This window comes from Microchirus variegatus (assembly GCF_963457635.1).
Source record: "Microchirus variegatus genome assembly, chromosome: 17".
Taxonomy (NCBI): domain Eukaryota; kingdom Metazoa; phylum Chordata; class Actinopteri; order Pleuronectiformes; family Soleidae; genus Microchirus; species Microchirus variegatus.
The window spans coordinates 23,563,503-23,584,376 of NC_139818.1; the positions used below are offsets into that span (position 1 = coordinate 23,563,503).

General features: G+C 28.9%; 1 protein-coding gene across 1 annotated transcript in view; it reads left to right on the forward strand.

Annotated features, from left to right (window-relative positions):
- vstm4b (V-set and transmembrane domain containing 4b) overlaps nt 1-20,874 on the forward strand; it is a gene marked incomplete at its 5' end in the record, with an annotated part of 50,251 nt that overhangs the window by 17,384 nt on the left and 11,993 nt on the right. The gene's annotated exons all lie outside the window — the stretch shown is intronic.

Below are 20,874 nucleotides of genomic sequence, written 5' to 3' on the forward strand. Positions count from 1 at the left end.
AATTTTGGACGACATACTATATAGTATTACGTTTTTTCAAAGTTCTGACCAAAATTTATTATAGTTGTCAAATTTGGATGACATAGTTTAGCATGATGTTTTAGCATGATGTTTTAGTCAAATTTCAGACGATGTATGACTTTTTCTTCAAATTTTAGACCAGAAAATGTTTTTTATCAAAATCCCCCTCTTTCCTTTCCGTCTAAACTATGCTACTCTTACAGGCGAAAAAGCCCCAAAAAATAAACTTCCAAAAATTTCATGTTTTGGACGACATAGTATAGTAAGGCGTTCTTTCAAATTTTGGACCAAATTTTTTTTTTTTAAAGTTGTCACATTTGGATGATATAGCATAGTATTACGTCATGGTCAAATTTCGGACGACATGACGCTTTTTTAGACCAAAAAATTATTTTGAAAAAAAAGTCAGATTTTGGACGACATAGTATAGTATGATGTTTTTTCAAATTTTGGACAAAATTTTTCTTTTCTCAAAAGCTGCCACATTTGGATGATATAGCATAGTACTACGTTATAGTCAAATTTCGGACGACATATGACGTTTTTTAGACCAAAAAAATGATTTTGAAAAAAAACTTACAATTTTGGACGACAAAGTATAGTATGATGTTTTTTCAAATTTTGGTCCAAATTTTTTTTTTTCTCAAAAGCTGTCACATTTGGATGATATAGCATAGTACTACGTTATAGTCAAATTTCGGACGACATATGACGCTTTTTAGACCAAAAAAATGATTTTGAAAAAAAATGTCAAATTTTGGACGACATAGTAAAGTATGATGTTTTCAAATTTTGGACCAAATTTATTTTTGCTCAAAAGCTGCCACATTTGGATGATATAGCATAGTACTACGTTATAGTCAAATTTCGGACGACATATGACGCTTTTTAGACCAAAAAAATGATTTTGAAAAAAAATGTCAAATTTTGGACGACATAGTATAGTATGATGTTTTTCAAATTTTGGACCAAATTTTTTTTTTCTCAAAAGCTGTCACATTTGGATGATATAGCATAGTATTACGTTATAGTCAAATTTCGGACGACATAGTATAGTAGGATGTTTTTCAAATTTTGGACCAAATTTTTTTTTGCTCAAAAGCTGCCACATTTGGATGATATAGCATAGTACTACGTTATAGTCAAATTTCGGACGACATATGACGCTTTTTAGACCAAAAAAATGATTTTGAAAAAAAATGTCAAATTTTGGACGACATAGTATAGTATGATGTTTTTCAAATTTTGGACCAAATTTTTTTTCGCTCAAAAGCTGCCACATTTGGATGATATAGCATAGTACTACATTAAAGTCAAATTTCGGACGACATATGACGATTTTTAGACCAAAAAAATGATTTTGAAAAAAAATGTCAAATTTTGGACGACATAGTATAGTATGATGTTTTTCAAATTTTGGACCAAATTTTTTTTTGCTCAAAAGCTGCCACATTTGGATGATATAGCATAGTACTACGTTATAGTCAAATTTCGGATGACATATGACGCTTTTTAGACCAAAAAAATGATTTTGAAAAAAAATGTCAAATTTTGGACGACATAGTATAGTATGATGTTTTTCAAATTTTGGACCAAATTTTTTTTTGCTCAAAAGCTGCCACATTTGGATGATATAGCATAGTACTACGTTATAGTCAAATTTCGGACGACATATGATGCTTTTTAGACCAAAAAAATGATTTTGAAAAAAAATGTCAAATTTTGGACGACATAGTATAGTATGATGTTTTTCAAATTTTGGACCAAATTTTTTTTCGCTCAAAAGCTGCCACATTTGGATGATATAGCATAGTACTACGTTATAGTCAAATTTCGGACGACATATGACGATTTTTAGACCAAAAAAATGATTTTGAAAAAAAATGTCAAATTTTGGACGACATAGTATAGTATGATGTTTTTCAAATTTTGGACCAAATTTGTTTTTGCTCAAAAGCTGCCACATTTGGATGATATAGCATAGTACTACGTTATAGTCAAATTTCGGACGACATATGAGGCTTTTTAGACCAAAAAAATGATTTTGAAAAAAAATGTCAAGTTTTGGACGACATAGTATAGTATGATGTTTTTCAAATTTTGGACCAAATTTCTTTTTTTCTCAAAAGCTGCCACATTTGGATGATATAGCATAGTACTACGTTATAGTCAAATTTCGGACGACATAGGACGATTTTTAGACCAAAAAAATGATTTTGAAAAAAAATGACAAATTTTGGACGACATAGTATAGTATGATGTTTTTCAAATTTTGGACCAAATTTTTTTTTTCTCAAAAGCTGCCACATTTGGATGATATAGCATAGTACTACGTTATAGTCAAATTTCGGACGACATAGGACGATTTTTAGACCAAAAAAATGATTTTGAAAAAAAATGACAAATTTTGGACGACATAGTATAGTATGATGTTTTTCAAATTTTGGACCAAATTTTTTTTTTCTCAAAAGCTGCCACATTTGGATGATATAGCATAGTACTACGTTATAGTCAAATTTCGGACGACATATGACGCTTTTTAGACCAAAAAAATGATTTTGAAAAAAAATGTCAAATTTTGGACGACATAGTATAGTATGATGTTTTTCAAATTTTGGACCAAATTTTTTTTTTCTCAAAAGCTGTCACATTTGGATGATATAGCATAGTATTACGTTATAGTCAAATTTCGGACGACATAGGACGATTTTTAGACCAAAAAAATGATTTTGAAAAAAAATGACAAATTTTGGACGACATAGTATAGTATGATGTTTTTCAAATTTTGGACCAAATTTTTTTTTTCTCAAAAGCTGTCACATTTGGATGATATAGCATAGTACTACGTTATAGTCAAATTTCGGACGACATAGGACGATTTTTAGACCAAAAAAATGATTTTGAAAAAAAATGACAAATTTTGGACGACATAGTATAGTATGATGTTTTTCAAATTTTGGACCAAATTTTTTTTTTCTCAAAAGCTGCCACATTTGGATGATATAGCATAGTATTACGTTATAGTCAAATTTTGGACGACATATGACGCTTTTTAGACCAAAAAAAATGATTTTGAAAAAAAAATGTCAAGTTTTGGACGACATAGTATAGTATGATGTTTTCAAATTTTGGACCAAATTTTTTTTTGCTCAAAAGCTGCCACATTTGGATGATATAGCATAGTACTACGTTATAGTCAAATTTCGGACGACATATGACGCTTTTTAGACCAAAAAAATGATTTTGAAAAAAAATTTCAAATTTTGGACGACATAGTATAGTATGATGTTTTTCAAATTTTGGACCAAATTTTTTTTTTCTCAAAAGCTGCCACATTTGGATGATATAGCATAGTATTACGTTATAGTCAAATTTCGGACGACATATGACGCTTTTTAGACCAAAAAAATGATTTTGAAAAAAAATGTCAAATTTTGGACGACATAGTATAGTATGATGTTTTTCAAATTTTGGACCAAATTTTTTTTGGCTCAAAAGCTGCCACATTTGGATGATATAGCATAGTACTACGTTATAGTCAAATTTCGGACGACATATGACGATTTTTAGACCAAAAAAATGATTTTGAAAAAAAATGTCAAATTTTGGACGACATAGTATAGTATGATGTTTTTCAAATTTTGGACCAAATTTTTTTTTGCTCAAAAGCTGCCACATTTGGATGATATAGCATAGTACTACGTTATAGTCAAATTTCGGACGACATATGACGCTTTTTAGACCAAAAAAATGATTTTGAAAAAAAAAGACAAATTTTGGACGACATAGTATAGTATGATGTTTTTCAAATTTTGGACCAAATTTTTTTTTTCTCAAAAGCTGCCACATTTGGATGATATAGCATAGTATTACATTATAGTCAAATTTTGGACGACATATGACGCTTTTTAGACCAAAAAAAATGATTTTGAAAAAAAATGTCAAATTTTGGACGACATAGTATAGTATGATGTTTTTCAAATTTTGGACCAAATTTTTTTTTGCTCAAAAGCTGCCACATTTGGATGATATAGCATAGTACTACGTTATAGTCAAATTTCGGACGACATATGACGCTTTTTAGACCAAAAAAATGATTTTGAAAAAAAAGTCAAATTTTTGGACGACATAGTATAGTATGATGTTTTCAAATTTTGGACCAAATTTTTTTTTGCTCAAAAGCTGCCACATTTGGATGATATAGCATAGTACTACGTTATAGTCAAATTTCGGACGACATATGACGCTTTTTAGACCAAAAAAATGATTTTGAAAAAAATGTCAAATTTTGGACGACATAGTATAGTATGATGTTTTTCAAATTTTGGACCAAATTTTTTTTTGCTCAAAAGCTGCCACATTTGGATGATATAGCATAGTACTACGTTATAGTCAAATTTCGGACGACATATGACGCTTTTTAGACCAAAAAAATGATTTTGAAAAAAAATGTCAAATTTTGGACGACATAGTATAGTATGATGTTTTTCAAATTTTGGACCAAATTTTTTTTTGCTCAAAAGCTGTCACATTTGGATGATATAGCATAGTATTACGTTATAGTCAAATTTCGGACGACATATGACGCTTTTTAGACCAAAAAAATGATTTTGAAAAAAAATGACAAATTTTGGACGACATAGTATAGTATGATGTTTTTCAAATTTTGGACCAAATTTTTTTTTGCTCAAAAGCTGCCACATTTGGATGATATAGCATAGTACTACGTTATAGTCAAATTTCGGACGACATATGACAATTTTAAGACCAAAAAAATGATTTTGAAAAAAAATGTCAAATTTTGGACGACATAGTATAGTATGATGTTTTTCAAATTTTGGACCAAATTTTTTTTTGCTCAAAAGCTGTCACATTTGGATGATATAGCATAGTATTACGTTATAGTCAAATTTCGGACGACAAATGACGCTTTTTAGACCAAAAAAAATGATTTTGAAAAAAAATGTCAAGTTTTGGACGACATAGTATAGTATGATGTTTTCAAATTTTGGACCAAATTCTTTTTTTGCTCAAAAGCTGCCACATTTGGATGATATAGCATAGTACTACGTTATAGTCAAATTTCGGACGACATATGACGCTTTTAAGACCAAAAAGTGATTTTGAAAAAAAATTCAAATTTTGGACGACATAGTATAGTATGATGTTTTTCAAATTTTGGACCAAATTTTTTTTTCTCAAAAGCTGCCACATTTGGATGATATAGCATAGTACTACGTTATAGTCAAATTTCGGACGACATATGACGATTTTTAGACCAAAAAATGATTTTGAAAAAAAATGTCAAATTTTGACGACATAGTATAGTATGATGTTTTTCAAATTTTGGACCAAATTTTTTTTTTGCTCAAAAGCTGCCACATTTGGATGATATAGCATAGTACTACGTTATAGTCAAATTTCGGACGACATATGACGATTTTTAGACCAAAAAAATGATTTTGAAAAAAAATGTCAAATTTTGGACGACATAGTATAGTATGATGTTTTTCAAATTTTGGACCAAATTTTTTTTTTCTCAAAAGCTGCCACATTTGGATGATATAGCATAGTACTACGTTATAGTCAAATTTCGGACGACATATGACGATTTTTAGACCAAAAAAATGATTTTGAAAAAAAATGTCAAATTTTGGACGACATAGTATAGTATGATGTTTTTCAAATTTTGGACCAAATTTTTTTTTCTCAAAAGCTGTCACATTTGGATGATATAGCATAGTATTACGTTATAGTCAAATTTCGGACGACATATGACGATGTTTAGACCAAAAAAATGATTTTGAAAAAAAAGTCAAATTTTGGACGACATAGTATAGTATGATGTTTTCAAATTTTGGACCAAATTTTTTTTTGCTCAAAAGCTGCCACATTTGGATGATATAGCATAGTACTACGTTATAGTCAAATTTCGGACGACATATGACGCTTTTTAGACCAAAAAAATGATTTTGAAAAAAAATGTCAAATTTTGGACAACATAGTATAGTATGATGTTTTTCAAATTTTGGACCAAATTTTTTTTTTCTCAAAAGCTGTCACATTTGGATGATATAGCATAGTATTACGTTATAGTCAAATTTCGGACGACATATGACGCTTTTTAGACCAAAAAAAATGATTTTGAAAAAAAATGTCAAGTTTTGGACGACATAGTATAGTATGATGTTTTCAAATTTTGGACCAAATTTTTTTTTGCTCAAAAGCTGCCACATTTGGATGATATAGCATAGTACTACGTTATAGTCAAATTTCGGATGACATATGACGATTTTAAGACCAAAAAAATGATTTTGAAAAAAAATGTCAAATTTTGGACGACATAGTATAGTATGATGTTTTTCAAATTTTGGACCAAATTTTTTTTTGCTCAAAAGCTGCCACATTTGGATGATATAGCATAGTACTACGTTATAGTCAAATTTCGGATGACATATGACGATTTTAAGACCAAAAAAATGATTTTGAAAAAAATGTCAAATTTTGGACGACATAGTATAGTATGATGTTTTTCAAATTTTGGACCAAATTTTTTTTTGCTCAAAAGCTGCCACATTTGGATGATATAGCATAGTACTACGTTATAGTCAAATTTCGGACGACATATGACGATTTTAAGACCAAAAAAATGATTTTGAAAAAAAATGTCAAATTTTGGACGACATAGTATAGTATGATGTTTTCAAATTTTGGACCAAATCTTTTTTTTGCTCAAAAGCTGCCACATTTGGATGATATAGCATAGTACTACGTTATAGTCAAATTTCGGATGACATATGACGATTTTAAGACCAAAAAAATGATTTTGAAAAAAATGTCTTTTGGACGACATAGTATAGTATGATGTTTTTCAAATTTTGGACCAAATTTTTTTTTGCTCAAAAGCTGCCACATTTGGATGATATAGCATAGTACTACGTTATAGTCAAATTTCGGACGACATATGACGATTTAAGACCAAAAAAATGATTTTGAAAAAAAATGTCAAATTTGGACGACATAGTATAGTATGATGTTTTTCAAATTTTGGACCAAATTTTTTTTTTCTCAAAAGCTGCCACATTTGGATGATATAGCATAGTACTACGTTATAGTCAAATTTCGGACGACATATGACGCTTTTTAGACCAAAAAAATGATTTTGAAAAAAAATGTCAAATTTTGGACGACATAGTATAGTATGATGTTTTTCAAATTTTGGACCAAATTTTTTTTTTCTCAAAAGCTGTCACATTTGGATGATATAGCATAGTATTACGTTATAGTCAAATTTCGGACAACAAATGACGCTTTTTAGACCAAAAAAAATGATTTTGAAAAAAAATGTCAAATTTTGGACGACATAGTATAGTATGATGTTTTCAAATTTTGGACCAAATTTTTTTTTGCTCAAAAGCTGCCACATTTGGATGATATAGCATAGTACTACGTTATAGTCAAATTTCGGACGACATATGACGCTTTTTTAGACCAAAAAAGTGATTTTGAAAAAAAAAGTCAAATTTTGGACGACATAGTATAGTATGATGTTTTTCAAATTTTGGACCAAATTTTTTTTTTCTCAAAAGCTGCCACATTTGGATGATATAGCATAGTACTACGTTATAGTCAAATTTCGGATGACATATGACGATTTTTAGACCAAAAAAATGATTTTGAAAAAAAATGTCAAATTTTGGACGACATAGTATAGTGTGATGTTTTCAAATTTTGGACCAAATTTTTTTTTGCTCAAAAGCTGCCACATTTGGATGATATAGCATAGTACTACGTTATAGTCAAATTTCGGACGACATATGACGCTTTTTAGACCAAAAAATGATTTTGAAAAAAAATGTCAAATTTTGGACGACATAGTATAGTATGATGTTTTTCAAATTTTGGACCAAATTTTTTTTTTCTCAAAAGCTGTCACATTTGGATGATATAGCATAGTATTACGTTATAGTCAAATTTCGGACGACATATGACGCTTTTTAGACCAAAAAAAATGATTTTGAAAAAAAATGTCAAGTTTTGGACGTCATAGTATAGTATGATGTTTTCAAATTTTGGACCAAATTTTTTTTTGCTCAAAAGCTGCCACATTTGGATGATATAGCATAGTACTACGTTATAGTCAAATTTCGGATGACATATGACGATTTTAAGACCAAAAAAATGATTTTGAAAAAAAATGTCAAATTTTGGACGACATAGTATAGTATGATGTTTTTCAAATTTTGGACCAAATTTTTTTTTGCTCAAAAGCTGCCACATTTGGATGATATAGCATAGTATAACGTTATAGTCAAATTTCGGACGACATATGATGCTTTTTAGACCAAAAAAATGATTTTGAAAAAAAATGACAAATTTTGGACGACATAGTATAGTATGATGTTTTTCAAATTTTGGACCAAATTTTTTTTTGCTCAAAAGCTGCCACATTTGGATGATATAGCATAGTACTACGTTATAGTCAAATTTCGGACGACATATGACGATTTTTAGACCAAAAAAATGATTTTGAAAAAAAATGTCAAATTTTGGACAACATAGTATAGTATGATGTTTTTCAAATTTTGGACCAAATTTTTTTTTGCTCAAAAGCTGCCACATTTGGATGATATAGCATAGTAATACGTTATAGTCAAATTTCGGACGACATATGACGATTTTAAGACCAAAAAAATGATTTTGAAAAAAAATGTCAAATTTTGGACGACATAGTATAGTATGATGTTTTTCAAATTTTGGACCAAATTTTTTTTTTCTCAAAAGCTGCAACATTTGGATGATATAGCATAGTACTACGTTATAGTCAAATTTCGGACGACATATGACGCTTTTTAGACCAAAAAAATGATTTTGAAAAAAAATGTCAAATTTTGGACGACATAGTATAGTATGATGTTTTTCAAATTTTGGACCAAATTTTTTTTTTCTCAAAAGCTGTCACATTTGGATGATATAGCATAGTATTACGTTATAGTCAAATTTCGGACAACAAATGACGCTTTTTAGACCAAAAAAAATGATTTTGAAAAAAAATGACAAATTTTGGACAACATAGTATAGTATGATGTTTTCAAATTTTGGACCAAATTTTTTTTTGCTCAAAAGCTGCCACATTTGGATGATATAGCATAGTACTACGTTATAGTCAAATTTCGGATGACATATGACGATTTTAAGACCAAAAAAATGATTTTGAAAAAAAATGTCAAATTTTGGACAACATAGTATAGTATGATGTTTTTCAAATTTTGGACCAAATTTTTTTTTTCTCAAAAGCTGCCACATTTGGATGATATAGCATAGTATTACGTTATAGTCAAATTTCGGACGACATATGACGATTTTTAGACCAAAAAAATGATTTTGAAAAAAAATGTCAAATTTTGGACGACATAGTATAGTATGATGTTTTCAAATTTTGGACCAAATTTTTTTTTGCTCAAAAGCTGCCACATTTGGATGATATAGCATAATATTACATTATAGTCAAATTTCAGACGACATATGACGCTTTTTAGACCAAAAAAGTGATTTTGAAAAAAAATGTCAAATTTTGGACAACATAGTATAGTATGATGTTTTTCAAATTTTGGACCAAATTTTTTTTTGCTCAAAAGCTGCCACATTTGGATGATATAGCATAGTACTACGTTATAGTCAAATTTCGGACGACATATGACGATTTTAAGACCAAAAAAATGATTTTGAAAAAAAATGTCAAATTTTGGACGACATAGTATAGTATGATGTTTTATAAATTTTGGACCAAATTTTTTTTTTCTCAAAAGCTGCCACATTTGGATGATATAGCATAGTACTACGTTATAGTCAAATTTCGGACGACATATGACGCTTTTTAGTCCAAAAAAATGATTTTGAAAAAAAATGTCAAATTTTGGACGACATAGTATAGTATGATGTTTTCAAATTTTGGACCAAATTTTTTTTTGCTCAAAAGCGCCCACATTTGGATGATATAGCATAGTACTACGTTATAGTCGAATTTCGGACGACATATGACGCTTTTTAGACCAAAAAAGTGATTTTGAAAAAAAAAGTCAAATTTTGGACGACATAGTATAGTATGATGTTTTTCAAATTTTGGACCAAATTTTTTTTTGCTCAAAAGCTGTCACATTTGGATGATATAGCATAGTACTACGTTATAGTCAAATTTCGGATGACATATGACGATTTTAAGACCAAAAAAATGATTTTGAAAAAAAATGTCAAATTTTGGACAACATAGTATAGTATGATGTTTTTCAAATTTTGGACCAAATTTTTTTTTTCTCAAAAGCTGTCACATTTGGATGATATAGCATAGTATTACGTTATAGTCAAATTTCGGACGACATGACGATTTTTAGACCAAAAAAATGATTTTGAAAAAAAATGTCAAATTTTGGACTACATAGTATAGTATGATGTTTTCAAATTTTGGACCAAATTTTTTTTTGCTCAAAAGCTGCCACATTTGGATGATATAGCATAGTACTACGTTATAGTCAAATTTCGGACGACATATGACGATTTTTAGACCAAAAAAATGATTTTGAAAAAAAATGTCAAATTTTGGACGACATAGTATAGTATGATGTTTTTCAAATTTTGGACCAAATTTTTTTTTTCTCAAAAGCTGTCACATTTGGATGATATAGCATAGTATTACGTTATAGTCAAATTTCGGACGACATATGACGATTTTTAGACCAAAAAAATGATTTTGAAAAAAAATGTCAAATTTTGGACGACATAGTATAGTATGATGTTTTCAAATTTTGGACCAAATTTTTTTTTGCTCAAAAGCTGCCACATTTGGATGATATAGCATAGTACTACGTTATAGTCAAATTTCGGACGACATATGACGCTTTTTAGACCAAAAAAATGATTTTGAAAAAAAATGTCAAATTTTGGACGACATAGTATAGTATGATGTTTTTCAAATTTTGGACCAAATTTTTTTTTGCTCAAAAGCTGCCACATTTGGATGATATAGCATAGTACTACGTTATAGTCAAATTTCGGACGACATATGACGCTTTTAAGACCAAAAAAATGATTTTGAAAAAAAATGTCAAATTTTGGACGACATAGTATAGTATGATGTTTTTCAAATTTTGGACCAAATTTTTTTTTGCTCAAAAGCTGCCACATTTGGATGATATAGCATAGTACTACGTTATAGTCAAATTTCGGACGACATATGACGCTTTTAAGACCAAAAAAATGATTTTGAAAAAAAATGTCAAATCTTGGACGACATAGTATAGTATGATGTTTTTCAAATTTTGGACCAAATTTTTTTTTTCTCAAAAGCTGTCACATTTGGATGATATAGCATAGTATAACGTTATAGTCAAATTTCGGACGACATATGATGCTTTTTAGACCAAAAAAATGATTTTGAAAAAAAATGACAAATTTTGGACGACATAGTATAGTATGATGTTTTCAAATTTTGGACCAAATTTTTTTTTGCTCAAAAGCTGTCACATTTGGATGATATAGCATAGTATTACGTTATAGTCAAATTTCGGATGACATATGACGATTTTAAGACCAAAAAAATGATTTTGAAAAAAAATGTCAAATTTTGGACGACATAGTATAGTATGATGTTTTTCAAATTTTGGACCAAATTTTTTTTTGCTCAAAAGCTGCCACATTTGGATGATATAGCATAGTACTACGTTATAGTCAAATTTCGGATGACATATGACGATTTTAAGACCAAAAAAATGATTTTGAAAAAAAATGTCAAATTTTGGACAACATAGTATAGTATGATGTTTTTCAAATTTTGGACCAAATTTTTTTTTTCTCAAAAGCTGCCACATTTGGATGATATAGCATAGTACTACGTTATAGTCAAATTTCGGACGACATATGACGCTTTTTAGACCAAAAAAATGATTTTGAAAAAAAATTTCAAATTTTGGACGACATAGTATAGTATGATGTTTTTCAAATTTTGGACCAAATTTTTTTTTTCTCAAAAGCTGTCACATTTGGATGATATAGCATAGTATTACGTTATAGTCAAATTTCGGACAACAAATGACGCTTTTTAGACCAAAAAAAATGATTTTGAAAAAAAATGTCAAATTTTGGACGACATAGTATAGTATGATGTTTTCAAATTTTGGACCAAATTTTTTTTTGCTCAAAAGCTGCCACATTTGGATGATATAGCATAGTTCTACGTTATAGTCAAATTTCGGACGACATATGACGCTTTTTAGACCAAAAAAGTGATTTTGAAAAAAAGAGTCAAATTTTGGACGACATAGTATAGTATGATGTTTTTCAAATTTTGGACCAAATTTTTTTTTGCTCAAAAGCTGCCACATTTGGATGATATAGCATAGTACTACGTTATAGTCAAATTTCGGATGACATATGACGATTTTAAGACCAAAAAAATGATTTTGAAAAAAAATGTCAAATTTTGGACAACATAGTATAGTATGATGTTTTTCAAATTTTGGACCAAATTTTTTTTTTCTCAAAAGCTGTCACATTTGGATGATATAGCATAGTACTACGTTATAGTCAAATTTCGGACGACATATGACGCTTTTTAGACCAAAAAAATGATTTTGAAAAAAAATGTCAAATTTTGGACGACATAGTATAGTATGATGTTTTTCAAATTTTGGACCAAATCTTTTTTTTGCTCAAAAGCTGCCACATTTGGATGATATAGCATAGTATTACGTTATAGTCAAATTTCGGACGACATATGACGATTTTTAGACCAAAAAAATGATTTTGAAAAAAAATGTCAAATTTTGGACGACATAGTATAGTATGATGTTTTTCAAATTTTGGACCAAATTTTTTTTTTCTCAAAAGCTGTCACATTTGGATGATATAGCATAGTACTACGTTATAGTCAAATTTCGGACGACATATGACGATTTTTAGACCAAAAAAATGATTTTGAAAAAAAATGTCAAATTTTGGACGACATAGTATAGTATGATGTTTTTCAAATTTTGGACCAAATTTTTTTTTTCTCAAAAGCTGTCACATTTGGATGATATAGCATAGTATTACGTTATAGTCAAATTTCGGACGACATATGACGATTTTTAGACCAAAAAAATGATTTTGAAAAAAAATGTCAAATTTTGGACGACATAGTATAGTATGATGTTTTCAAATTTTGGACCAAATTTTTTTTTGCTCAAAAGCTGCCACATTTGGATGATATAGCATAGTACTACGTTATAGTCAAATTTCGGACGACATATGACGCTTTTTAGACCAAAAAAATGATTTTGAAAAAAAATGTCAAATTTTGGACGACATTGTATAGTATGATGTTTTTCAAATTTTGGACCAAATTTTTTTTTTCTCAAAAGCTGCCACATTTGGATGATATAGCATAGTACTACGTTATAGTCAAATTTCGGACGACATATGACGCTTTTTAGACCAAAAAAATGATTTTGAAAAAAAATGTCAAGTTTTGGACGACATAGTATAGTATGATGTTTTTCAAATTTTGGACCAAATTTTTTTTTGCTCAAAAGCTGCCACATTTGGATGATATAGCATAGTACTACGTTATAGTCAAATTTCGGATGACATATGACGATTTTAAGACCAAAAAAATGATTTTGAAAAAAAATGTCAAATTTTGGACGACATAGTATAGTATGATGTTTTTCAAATTTTGGACCAAATTTTTTTTTGCTCAAAAGCTGCCACATTTGGATGATATAGCATAGTACTACGTTATAGTCAAATTTCGGACGACATATGACGCTTTTTAGACCAAAAAAATGATTTTGAAAAAAAATGTCAAATTTTGGACGACATAGTATAGTATGATGTTTTTCAAATTTTGGACCAAATTTTTTTTTGCTCAAAAGCTGCCACATTTGGATGATATAGCATAGTACTACGTTATAGTCAAATTTCGGATGACATATGACGATTTTAAGACCAAAAAAATGATTTTGAAAAAAAATGTCAAATTTTGGACGACATAGTATAGTATGATGTTTTTCAAATTTTGGACCAAATTTTTTTTTGCTCAAAAGCTGCCACATTTGGATGATATAGCATAGTACTACGTTATAGTCAAATTTCGGACGACATATGACGCTTTTTAGACCAAAAGAATGATTTTGAAAAAAAATGTCAAATTTTGGACGACATAGTATAGTATGATGTTTTTCAAATTTTGGACCAAATTTTTTTTTGCTCAAAAGCTGCCACATTTGGATGATATAGCATAGTACTACGTTATAGTCAAATTTCGGACGACATATGACGCTTTTTAGACCAAAAAAATGATTTTGAAAAAAAATGTCAAATTTTGGACGACATAGTATAGTATGATGTTTTTCAAATTTTGGACCAAATTTTTTTTTTCTCAAAAGCTGTCACATTTGGATGATATAGCATAGTATAACGTTATAGTCAAATTTCGGACGACATATGATGCTTTTTAGACCAAAAAAATGATTTTGAAAAAAAATGTCAAATTTTGGACGACATAGTATAGTATGATGTTTTTCAAATTTTGGACCAAATTTTTTTTTTCTCAAAAGCTGTCACATTTGGATGATATAGCATAGTATTACGTTATAGTCAAATTTTGGACGACATATGACGCTTTTTAGACCAAAAAAATGATTTTGAAAAAAAATGACAAATTTTGGACGACATAGTATAGTATGATGTTTTCAAATTTTGGACCAAATTTTTTTTTTCTAAAAAGCTGTCACATTTGGATGATATAGCATAGTATAACGTTATAGTCAAATTTCGGACGACATATGATGCTTTTTAGACCAAAAAAATGATTTTGAAAAAAAATGACAAATTTTGGACGACATAGTATAGTATGATGTTTTTCAAATTTTGGACCAAATATTTTTTTTTCTCAAAAGCTGCCACATTTGGATGATATAGCATAGTATTACGTTATAGTCAAATTTCGGACGACATATGACGCTTTTTAGACCAAAAAAATGATTTTGAAAAAAAATGTCAAGTTTTGGACGACATAGTATAGTATGATGTTTTTCAAATTTTGGACCAAATTTTTTTTCGCTCAAAAGCTGCCACATTTGGATGATATAGCATAGTACTACGTTATAGTCAAATTTCGGACGACATATGACGCTTTTTAGACCAAAAAAATGATTTTGAAAAAAAATGACAAATTTTGGACGACATAGTATAGTATGATGTTTTCAAATTTTGGACCAAATTTTTTTTTTCTAAAAAGCTGTCACATTTGGATGATATAGCATAGTATAACGTTATAGTCAAATTTCGGACGACATATGATGCTTTTTAGACCAAAAAAATGATTTTGAAAAAAAATGACAAATTTTGGACGACATAGTATAGTATGATGTTTTCAAATTTTGGACCAAATTTTTTTTTGCTCAAAAGCTGCCACATTTGGATGATATAGCATAGTACTACGATATAGTCAAATTTCGGACGACATATGACGATTTTTAGACCAAAAAAATGATTTTGAAAAAAAATGTCAAATTTTGGACGACATAGTATAGTATGATGTTTTTCAAATTTTGGACCAAATTTTTTTTTTCTCAAAAGCTGTCACATTTGGATGATATAGCATAGTACTACGTTATAGTCAAATTTCGGACGACATATGACGATTTTAAGACCAAAAAAATGATTTTGAAAAAAAATGTCAAATTTTGGACGACATAGTATAGTATGATGTTTTTCAAATTTTGGACCAAATTTTTTTTCGCTCAAAAGCTGCCACATTTGGATGATATAGCATAGTACTACGTTATAGTCAAATTTCGGACGACATATGATGCTTTTTAGACCAAAAAAATGATTTTGAAAAAAAATGACAAATTTTGGACGACATAGTATAGTATGATGTTTTCAAATTTTGGACCAAATTTTTTTTTGCTCAAAAGCTGCCACATTTGGATGATATAGCATAGTACTACGATATAGTCAAATTTCGGACGACATATGACGATTTTTAGACCAAAAAAATGATTTTGAAAAAAAATGTCAAATTTTGGACGACATAGTATAGTATGATGTTTTTCAAATTTTGGACCAAATTTTTTTTGCTCAAAAGCTGCCACATTTGGATGATATAGCATAGTACTACGATATAGTCAAATTTCGGACGACATATGACGATTTTTAGACCAAAAAAATGATTTTGAAAAAAAATGTCAAATTTTGGACGACATAGTATAGTATGATGTTTTTCAAATTTTGGACCAAATTTTTTTTTTCTCAAAAGCTGTCACATTTGGATGATATAGCATAGTACTACGTTATAGTCAAATTTCGGACGACATATGACGATTTTAAGACCAAAAAAATTATTTTGAAAAAAAATGTCAAATTTTGGACGACATAGTATAGTATGATGTTTTTCAAATTTTGGACCAAATTTTTTTTCGCTCAAAAGCTGCCACATTTGGATGATATAGCATAGTACTACGTTATAGTCAAATTTCGGATGACATATGACGCTTTTTAGACCAAAAAAATGATTTTGAAAAAAAATGTCAAATTTTGGACGACATAGTATAGTATGATGTTTTTCAAATTTTGGACCAAATTTTTTTTTGCTCAAAAGCTGTCACATTTGGATGATATAGCATAGTACTACGTTATAGTCAAATTTCGGACGACATATGACGCTTTTTAGACCAAAAAAATGATTTTGAAAAAAAATGTCAAATTTTGGACGACATAGTATAGTATGATGTTTTTCAAATTTTGGACCAAATTTTTTTTTGCTCAAAAGCTGCCACATTTGGATGATATAGCATAGTACTACGTTATAGTCAAATTTCGGACGACATATGACGCTTTTTAGACCAAAAAAATGATTTTGAAAAAAAATGACAAATTTTGGACGACATAGTATAGTATGATGTTTTCAAATTTTGGACCAAATTTTTTTTTTCTAAAAAGCTGTCACATTTGGATGATATAGCATAGTATAACGTTATAGTCAAATTTCGGACGACATATGATGCTTTTTAGACCAAAAAAATGATTTTGAAAAAAAATGACAAATTTTGGACGACATAGTATAGTATGATGTTTTCAAATTTTGGACCAAATTTTTTTTTGCTCAAAAGCTGCCACATTTGGATGATATAGCATAGTACTACGATATAGTCAAATTTCGGACGACATATGACGATTTTTAGACCAAAAAAATGATTTTGAAAAAAAATGTCAAATTTTGGACGACATAGTATAGTATGATGTTTTTCAAATTTTGGACCAAATTTTTTTTTTCTCAAAAGCTGTCACATTTGGATGATATAGCATAGTACTACGTTATAGTCAAATTTCGGACGACATATGACGATTTTAAGACCAAAAAAATGATTTTGAAAAAAAATGTCAAATTTTGGACGACATAGTATAGTATGATGTTTTTCAAATTTTGGACCAAATTTTTTTTCGCTCAAAAGCTGCCACATTTGGATGATATAGCATAGTACTACGTTATAGTCAAATTTCGGACGACATATGATGCTTTTTAGACCAAAAAAATGATTTTGAAAAAAAATGACAAATTTTGGACGACATAGTATAGTATGATGTTTTCAAATTTTGGACCAAATTTTTTTTTGCTCAAAAGCTGCCACATTTGGATGATATAGCATAGTACTACGATATAGTCAAATTTCGGACGACATATGACGATTTTTAGACCAAAAAAATGATTTTGAAAAAAAATGTCAAATTTTGGACGACATAGTATAGTATGATGTTTTTCAAATTTTGGACCAAATATTTTTTTTTCTCAAAAGCTGCCACATTTGGATGATATAGCATAGTATTACGTTATAGTCAAATTTCGGACGACATATGACGCTTTTTAGACCAAAAAAATGATTTTGAAAAAAAATGTCAAGTTTTGGACGACATAGTATAGTATGATGTTTTCAAATTTTGGACCAAATTTTTTTTTGCTCAAAAGCTGCCACATTTGGATGATATAGCATAGTACTACGATATAGTCAAATTTCGGACGACATATGACGATTTTTAGACCAAAAAAATGATTTTGAAAAAAAATGTCAAATTTTGGACGACATAGTATAGTATGATGTTTTCAAATTTTGGACCAAATTTTTTTTTTCTAAAAAGCTGTCACATTTGGATGATATAGCATAGTATAACGTTATAGTCAAATTTCGGACGACATATGATGCTTTTTAGACCAAAAAAATGATTTTGAAAAAAAATGACAAATTTTGGACGACATAGTATAGTATGATGTTTTCAAATTTTGGACCAAATATTTTTTTTTCTCAAAAGCTGCCACATTTGGATGATATAGCATAGTATTACGTTATAGTCAAATTTCGGACGACATATGACGCTTTTTAGACCAAAAAAATGATTTTGAAAAAAAATGTCAAGTTTTGGACGACATAGTATAGTATGATGTTTTTCAAATTTTGGACCAAATTTTTTTTCGCTCAAAAGCTGCCACATTTGGATGATATAGCATAGTACTACGTTATAGTCAAATTTCGGACGACATATGACGCTTTTTAGACCAAAAAAATGATTTTGAAAAAAAATGACAAATTTTGGACGACATAGTATAGTATGATGTTTTCAAATTTTGGACCAAATTTTTTTTTTCTAAAAAGCTGTCACATTTGGATGATATAGCATAGTATAACGTTATAGTCAAATTTCGGACGACATATGATGCTTTTTAGACCAAAAAAATGATTTTGAAAAAAAATGACAAATTTTGGACGACATAGTATAGTATGATGTTTTTCAAATTTTGGACCAAATTTTTTTTTTCTCAAAAGCTGTCACATTTGGATGATATAGCATAGTATTACGTTATAGTCAAATTTTGGACGACATATGACGCTTTTTAGACCAAAAAAATGATTTTGAAAAAAAATGTCAAATTTTGGACGACATAGTATAGTATGATGTTTTTCAAATTTTGGACCAAATTTTTTTTTCGCTCAATAGCTGCCACATTTGGATGATATAGCATAGTACTACGTTATAGTCACATTTCGGATGACATATGACGCTTTTTAGACCAAAAAAATGATTTTGAAAAAAAATGTCAAATTTTGGACGACATAGTATAGTATGATGTTTTTCAAATTTTGGACCAAATTTTTTTTTTCTCAAAAGCTGTCACATTTGGATGATATAGCATAGTATTACGTTATAGTCAAATTTCGGACGACATATGACGCTTTTTAGACCAAAAAAATGATTTTGAAAAAAAATGACAAATTTTGGACGACATAGTATAGTATGATGTTTTCAAATTTTGGACCAAATTTTTTTTTTCTCAAAAGCTGTCACATTTGGATGATATAGCATAGTATAACGTTATAGTCAAATTTCGGACGACATATGATACTTTTTAGACCAAAAAAATGATTTTGAAAAAAAATGACAAATTTTGGACGACATAGTATAGTATGATGTTTTTCAAATTTTGGACCAAATTTTTTTTGCTCAAAAGCTGCCACATTTGGATGATATAGCATAGTACTACGATATAGTCAAATTTCGGACGACATATGACGATTTTTAGACCAAAAAAATGATTTTGAAAAAAAATGTCAAATTTTGGACGACATAGTATAGTATGATGTTTTTCAAATTTTGGACCAAATTTTTTTTTTCTCAAAAGCTGTCACATTTGGATGATATAGCATAGTACTACGTTATAGTCAAATTTCGGACGACATATGACGATTTTAAGACCAAAAAAATTATTTTGAAAAAAAATGTCAAATTTTGGACGACATAGTATAGTATGATGTTTTTCAAATTTTGGACCAAATTTTTTTTCGCTCAAAAGCTGCCACATTTGGATGATATAGCATAGTACTACGTTATAGTCAAATTTCGGATGACATATGACGCTTTTTAGACCAAAAAAATGATTTTGAAAAAAAATGTCAAATTTTGGACGACATAGTATAGTATGATGTTTTTCAAATTTTGGACCAAATTTTTTTTTTCTAAAAAGCTGTCACATTTGGATGATATAGCATAGTATAACGTTATAGTCAAATTTCGGACGACATATGATGCTTTTTAGACCAAAAAAATGATTTTGAAAAAAAATGACAAATTTTGGACGACATAGTATAGTATGATGTTTTCAAATTTTGGACCAAATTTTTTTTTGCTCAAAAGCTGCCACATTTGGATGATATAGCATAGTACTACGATATAGTCAAATTTCGGACGACATATGACGATTTTTAGACCAAAAAAATGATTTTGAAAAAAAATGTCAAATTTTGGACGACATAGTATAGTATGATGTTTTTCAAATTTTGGACCAAATTTTTTTTTTCTCAAAAGCTGTCACATTTGGATGATATAGCATAGTACTACGTTATAGTCAAATTTCGGACGACATATGACGATTTTAAGACCAAAAAAATGATTTTGAAAAAAAATGTCAAATTTTGGACGACATAGTATAGTATGATGTTTTTCAAATTTTGGACCAAATTTTTTTTCGCTCAAAAGCTGCCACATTTGGATGATATAGCATAGTACTACGTTATAGTCAAATTTCGGACGACATATGATGCTTTTTAGACCAAAAAAATGATTTTGAAAAAAAATGACAAATTTTGGACGACATAGTATAGTATGATGTTTTCAAATTTTGGACCAAATTTTTTTTTGCTCAAAAGCTGCCACATTTGGATGATATAGCATAGTACTACGATATAGTCAAATTTCGGACGACATATGACGATTTTTAGACCAAAAAAATGATTTTGAAAAAAAATGTCAAATTTTGGACGACAT